Source organism: Bactrocera latifrons, unplaced genomic scaffold (assembly GCF_001853355.1).
Source record: "Bactrocera latifrons isolate USDA-ARS-PBARC rearing strain unplaced genomic scaffold, ASM185335v1 scaffold_54, whole genome shotgun sequence".
Lineage (NCBI taxonomy): Eukaryota > Metazoa > Arthropoda > Insecta > Diptera > Tephritidae > Bactrocera > Bactrocera latifrons.
The window spans coordinates 1,132,897-1,140,524 of record NW_017537201.1 but is presented as its reverse complement, the minus strand read 5'-3'; the positions used below and the strand labels follow the sequence as shown (position 1 = coordinate 1,140,524).

Sequence of the window (7,628 nt, the reverse complement as noted above, 5' to 3'; positions counted from 1 at the left end):
ATCACTGTCTAATCGTACATATGTATGTATGTATGTATGGGAGATTGTGTGGATGAATGCATTTGCAGCAACGCATTGGAAAACGCTTGCGCCTCATCACAATCGACATGAAAAAATGCTTCATAATCACGGCTCAAATTGCATATCATAAACAGCAAATACAATGTACCCACACACACACATACATAACTGTATACATGCAAATGTATATTGCGCGCTCGCCTGCCTGCCTACAACGACTAATTAGCATATTAAGACGTAATTAGTTGTAGGTAATTAATTTGAGTTGTATTGCACTTTGCGTTGTTGTTGTTGTTGCTATCGGGTTTGCCTGTGGCGGCGGCGGCGGCCATGACAGTGGCAGTGGCAATCACGCTTGCGGCCGCAGCTAGCAATTGTCTATTGTAAATATTGCCATTGTTGTTGTACATATTGTTGCTGTTGTTATTGTTGTTGTTGTTGTTGCGCAATTATGCATTGGTTCGAAATTAAAATGCAGCTATGTACATCTCCACATGCATGTCTAGCAGTAAATCTGATTTCGACAGCTTTGATTACCAGCAACAAAAGCTGCAGCAGCAACAACAACAACAACACCACAAACAACAGCTACCACAATTGACGCAAAATGCAACATGAAAAGCTTTTGCAGCAAACATACATCAAAGCAGTTCAATATTGCCCATTTTAGCAGCGGCAACACTAACTGCAACAACAACAATCACAACGGTTTGMTGCTTCTTTCTTTATTATTAATTACATTTTCTTTGTAGCTGCAGCTTTAGATGCAACACGGCTGTTGCATGTTGGCAGGCGTATGTGGATTGCTGCCTAATATGTTTCTATGTATGTATGTGTGTGTGTGCGAATTGCCAGACAGTTACATTTTGTTAATTTGCAATTGTTACGGTCTCAGCTTGGCAGCGGCGGAGTCAGCAACATGCAAAAGCAATGAAAATATTGCTGGGGTGCAACATTTGTACATATGTGTATATGTATATAAATCTATTTATGCCACTATATATGTATGCATCTGTTTGTGTATAATTTATGTTTGCCTGGCAACTTTGGCGCGTTCTTCGCTTGAGTCTTTTGTTTCAGTTGCTGTCTGCTGCTAATTGCTATATAAATGCGGCATCGCCAATACACACCCATTAAATACACACTCACACTTTTATAATATATGTATGCATATATATATACATATATGTTACCGCTTGTGCATTGCGAATCGGTTTGCATTTGCTCATTACATTGTCTTCCTTCTGTTTCTTTTTTTTTTTTTGTTGCTTGCAACCTAAAATTGTTGAACTCAAATGTGTGGCTGCATGATTCCTAAACAGTATAATAAGCCGAAATTTGCTACAGCTCAGCAAAGTATGCATCAGAATTTTGTTTATTGCTTGCGTCTTGGGTTGTGGTTTTCCAAAATTATGTCAAGGAAAATGGGTGTTTCGATCAGATCAATATCAAGACTTATTTGAAACGATCTTACATGAAAGCCTTGTGCCGGACAACTGGTCATCTACTGCTAACATGCTTCAAGCAAATTGCGCTCAATAAGCTTCTTCAGAGGTGCACGGTCCACGGACATAAAATCAGCGTTTTTTCAGAAAAAATTCTATTTTTTATTAAGCAAAGTACTAAAATCTACGCAAAAGCTTCTAAAAATTAAAAAAAAACTTTTGTGCAACGTTGGCACAATCCTGTAAAGGCGTTACTATCTTGTCCCACAAACCAAAGGGCTTACTGTTCCGACTTCCTGATACCATTTTCTCACATCTTCGACTTCTTTAAGAAATTGTTTAATAAAAAATCTGAACGCATGTAAATCCTATTGGGAACTTCTTCTTCTTCTCTATTGKCGTAGACACCATTTACGCGGTTATGGCCGAGTTAACAACAGCGCGTCAGTCGTAAGCCAATTGGAGATTTCAAGCGTAGCCATATCCATCCATGTTTTCAATCATTCGGTTGGCATGACCAAGCCAGCGTAGCTTCTGTCTCTTAATTTGCTGAACTATGTTAATGTCACCCTATATCTCTTACAGCTCATTGTTCCATCGACTGCGGAATTCGCCGTTCCTATTGCGTAAAGGACCATAGTTCTTTCGAATCATCAGATGTTGTAATCGTCCATGTCTCTAGTAGGACAGGCATGATGAGTGACAAGTAGAATTTGGTCTTTGTCCGTCGAGAGAGTACTTTCCTTCTCAATTGCCTACTCAGTTCAAAGAAACAACTTTTGGCAAGACTTAATCTTGAGAATTTAAATTACGTATCACAATTTGAGTTACACTGTAGGAGCGATAAAGCCAACTTATCACAGCTAAAAGAAATAAACAGAAAGTCTAAAAAATCACAATATTTCAATGATAATTTGAAGAATTGCGGCCTGACTAAAATAGAGTAGAGAAAACTTTCAGGTTTGAGTACATGAACATACATATATGTATCTAATCACTTAAACTTAAAGAAACAATTAACTTAATTTTCACACATTTTATCAAGATAGGCTCCCTTTCATTTTTTTATTCATTCGGTTTTCGGTTCCGCACACTTTAAATGGATCATTCTGAATCACATTTGACCGATAGTGGTGCATTCATATGACATATATATATCGATATAGTATTCCCTGCAGAAAGTATTGCTTCCCAAAAGCCAAACATCTTCTAGCGACCTCATTGAATGTGTCATTAAGCTGTCCGAAAAACCCGCATTAACCACAAATTTGGGAATATTTCGTGGCCGAAGCGGTGATTCATGCTTTCTGTTGCCATTATTAGTTGAGGTACAAATCGCTGAAAGACCTAAATAAATATGTCGCTAGAAGTATTAATGTATCAATAACATTAATAATTTACATACATAAATTGTTACAAAAAAGTACCCGAAAAATTTTTAATTTTTCATCAATATTTATTTTCTCGCCCTCAAAGTAATTCTCCCAGATATAATACATTTACGCCAACCATTTTTTTCGGCTTTCAGTCCTCGAAACACTTTTCACAAGCACTTTTTGGTATGGCCTTCAGCACCTTTAGCGAATTTTGTTTTTACCTCTTCGATAGACTAAAAACAGGTTCCATTCCGATGGCTGTTTTGCCTGTCACACTCATAAACCTATTTCTCGTCAGTTATAATGCTCTTCATGAATCTGGGATCGGAATTCTGACGATCATGCATTGCCAAAGAGACCTGTTTACGGTACTATTTTCGAAAAAAATTAGGTTTATCTTGACAAGTCGAGTAAGAACGCGTTTCATACACAAAATATCCAAGAAAATCATTCGAACGGACCAGCGAAAGTTTTATAGCGCTTTTGCTGTCTCCTTAACAGCCGACTGACGATTTTTCCAGGTCAAAGGTCGTCCAGAGCGAGGCATGTATTCAACGATCTTTTGACCGCCGTTGAGGGCTTTCTGCCACTCGTAGGCATAGCAACTTAGCAAAATAATTTTTTTTAAATATCAAGTACCAGGAGAATTTAATTACAATTTCCGAGTACAATGTAATTTGAAAATGTATTAATTTTCTACACAATTATTTTCAATGTGATAATGAAAACACATACAATTAAACACACTTAAACGACGCCAGAAATACAATGAAAGTGAAATGTGAAAACAAAATTGTTATCTGCTCTGCATTTCTCATTTTCCCACTCCAGATAGGTATTGAGAGTGTTTTGTGATAAGATAGCAGCAGCACACATTATCATAATATTTTAAATTTCAAAAATAAGAAGCAAAAAGTTCATATCGCAGCCGGTAGGATTCGAACCTACGCTCCCAGAGGGAATCTGATTTCGAGTCAGACGCCTTAACCACTCGGCCACGACTGCTGCGTCTTAAGTGCCTGCCAATGTGCTCACACCACCGCCACTCGCTTATCAACCGAATGCCTATCAAACATTAAACTAATAGATAAAAGGATCTTATCTTGAGAATATAGATAAGTGCAAAAATTTGTCAATAGTATTATATTGAAAGTTGCTTACTTAAAAAGACGAATGAGCCGACATTGTTTACGAAATATTTCATAGATAAAGACTCAAATGTGGGACAGAGAACTTGAATTTTATAGAAATACTTCAGTACTGTGACGAAGTGCAACGCATAAGGTTTATGAAACAAGATTGCAGTTTAACGTTATAGATGTTGCTATGAATAAGTGAGAGAGCTTTGTATGTGCAAGAGGAGATTAGTGGAGATTAGTGAATAAAATTTAAAAGAAATATATACATACATATTATATGTATATGAAATTAAAGTATATAAAATATTTATCAAAATAATAATAAAAATTTACTGTATAAAATTACATTTACAACAACACTAAAAGTGAGTATAAATACGAAATGTGGAAAAATAATTTTTTAATTTTTAATTTTTCTTTAACTCCCTACTTTGATATTTTAACGACGGCGAAAGGATGAGCTCTTAGCATTTCTTATACTTGCCAATATTTTACACGGAGTAGTACTGATTATTATACTCCCGCAACAAAGTTGCTAAAGAGAGTATTATAGTTTTGTTCATATAACGGTTGTTTGTAAGTTCTAAAACTAAAAGAGTCAGATATAGGGTTATATATACCAAAGTGATCAGGGTGACGAGTAGAGTTGAAATCCGTCTGTCCGTCCGTCCGTGCAAGCTGTAACTTGAGTAAAAATTGAGATATCATGATGAAACTTGGTACACGATTTCTTGGCTCCATAAGAAGGTTAAGTTCGAAGATGGGCAAAATCGGCCCACTGCCACGCCCACAAAATGGCGGAAACCGAAAACCTACAAAATGTCATAACTAAGCCGTAAATAAAGATATTAAAATGAAATTTGGCACAAATGATCGCATTAGGGAGGGGCATATTTGGACGTAATTTTTTTGGAAAAGTGGGCGTGGCCCCGGCCCCTACTAACTTTTGTGTACATATCTCGAAAACTACTATAGCTATGTCAACCAAACTCAAAATTGAAAATGGGCGTGGCGTCGCCCACTTATGGACCAAAAACCATATCTCAGGAAGTACTCAACCGATTTCAATGAAATTCGGTATATAAACTTTCTTAACACCGTGATGACATGTACCAAATATGGGTGAAATCGGTTCACAACCACGCCTGAAATCTCGATTATCACTTTATCATGTGAGAGTATAAAATGTTCGGTGACACCCGAACTTAGCCCTTCCTTACTTGTTTTTTCGTAACGGTTGTTTTTATTACTAAGTCAGAGTCAGCAAGTTACCCGAAAGTCCTTACCGAAAATATACGACATTTGGAAGGTTTAAGGGTTTTACTAAAAATAAAAGAGGAGACACAAGTATAGACTTAGGGTGCCCACTGAGTGTATGTATGTAGATGTATAGATGAGAATGAAAATGAACTCAGTGATTTAATATGTACGTGATCCAGTTGGGAATGATAAAACCATTTGTCAAAGCGTTGGACGTGGAAGAATATTGTTTCACATACATTTCTTGAAAATATGCGAAGCTTAGAATGGAAAAGTTAAAATTAAAAATATTTGATACAACATTAATGAAAATTACAGATTTTTCAAGGTAATGACTGTTCTGGAAAGTGAATCGTGTAAAAGTTGTGTGCTGTTGGTGGGAAATTTACTAGGTAAAGAGAGTGTACACTTTATAAGAAAATTGTGTAAAGTTTGCCGACGACTACTCAGACTCTTGGAGCAAATATGAGTTTTATGGTAGACTAACACTATGGTATTTGGATACATTATGATTAATGTAGAAAATTAAAGTGTGAAAAATGGGAAATGGTGCGCCTAGGATCTAAAAGTGAAGAATGAGCGGTACCAAAGTTGATGGGTTCCTAATATGATAGCAAATTGGTGCTTAAACGAGATTATCGAATGAAAAATTATATAAAATAAAATTTAATAAAATAAATAAAAATATTATATGTTTTCGACATTTGCATCTCTGCTTATATCGATGTTACCTTAAACGAAACTAAACACTTGCGTGGAACCTCGTCTGGTATCAAATTTGTTGACGATGGGTTTTCATTTTATACACAATACGCACGATGGAACCTTATATACGATGTTAAGGAGCCTTATCGCACGGCCCTCTCTTTTCCTAAAATGGACAAAGTACACTTAAATTCCAATTGTCGAGCATGCTTTCAGCCGCCCATATTCTACAAAGAAACTAATTCTTGCTATATATCTATCTATCAGTTTTAAGCTACCGTATTTGAGCTTGGCCGGCAATCTATCGGCCCCTGCCGCTTTGTTGACTTTCAGGCAGAAAATTGCTACTCGAACTTCTTCATTGTCGGGCAATGGAACATCTGCTCATCGTCATCGAATGGTGAATCGGGTTCACCATCTTCTGGCGTTATGCTTCACTGCCATTCAGCAGGCTAGAGAAGTCCTCCGTAGATTATAATTTTTTCAGCAGTCATGCACACGAATATATCCAAAATCGATCTTACAAAACCTACAAATATTTATATATTGCCATCATAATCAAGTACTTCACTATGGTGTTATATTCGGGATGAATTTAGCCTTTCCTTACTCGTCTGTTCATAAGCCTTTTAATGTTCTCACACAACGCCTTTATGGTATTTATCAAAAAAGCAGTGTCATACGATTTTTTGCGCTTAGATGTGCCTATATTAGCTCTTTTTGTTAAAGTGGTGCTCAATTGTAATTAGATACCATTTCTCATCCACTAATAATAATTTTGGCTTCCTTGGGGCTTTTGTGACCCCTCGAACACTATTCAAAACTGAAGCCAAGTGTGACTTGTTAGTTTCGCCTACTTATGCGCTCAAATTTCGGCTTTACTTTTGACAATGGTGATTTTGCTAAATTAATTCTTAAACTAAAAATTACATTTTTTTGAATTTTTTGGAAGTCTGGCAAAGTTTTAAAAAAGAGCCGTTTTCACCATGAGTTTCAATCTAAAGAAGGCTGTAAAAAATCCAAAAAAAAAGTCATAAAAGCTCTCGTGACTAAGCATAGTGAGATGTTTTTTGAATCAGCAACAGCTTTCGGGTTTCGAAAATCTTTTCTAGTTTTGCTTGAATCATACCAAAACTTAAACAAGTAAGGAAGGCCTAAGTTCGGGTGTCACCGAACATTTTATAATCTGGCATGATAATATGATAATCGAGATTTCAGGCGTGGTTGTGAACCGATTTCATCCATATTTTTTACATATTATCAGGGTGTTAAGAAAATATTATATACCGAATTTCATTAAAATCGGTAGAGTACTTCCTGAGATATGGTTTTTGGTCTATAAGTGGGCGACGCCACGCCCATTCTCAATTTTTAAAGAAAACCTGGGGGCAGCTTCCTTCTGACATTTCTTCCGTAAAATTTAGTGTTTCTGACGTATTTTGTTAGTCGGTTAACGTACTTTTAGTGATTTTCAACATAACCTTTGTATGGGAGGTGGGCGYGGTTATTATCCGATTTCTTCCATTTTTGAACTGTATATGGAATTGCCTAAAAGAAACGACTGTATACAGCGTGGTTGACATAGCTAAAGTAGTTTTCGAGATATGTACAAAAAAGTTAGTAGGGGACGGGGCCACGCCTACTTTTCCAAAAGAATTACGTCCAAATATGCCCCTCCCTAA

General features: G+C 36.5%; 1 protein-coding gene and 1 non-coding gene across 2 annotated transcripts in view; one reads left to right on the top strand and one right to left on the bottom strand.

The window, feature by feature from the left end:
• Positions 1-3,765: 3,765 nt before the first annotated feature.
• Trnas-cga lies at positions 3,766-3,847 on the bottom strand. The gene has a single exon. It is a non-coding gene; the product is annotated as a tRNA-Ser (tRNA).
• Positions 3,848-4,308: 461 nt separating this feature from the next.
• Positions 4,309-7,628, top strand: part of LOC108974212 (serine protease inhibitor 42Dd-like) — a 9,797-nt gene continuing 6,477 nt past the window's right edge. Inside the window, exon 1 of the mRNA XM_018941917.1 lies at positions 4,309-4,346. The gene's annotated coding sequence lies outside the window, so the exon portion shown is untranslated. The remainder of the gene's footprint in view (positions 4,347-7,628) is intronic.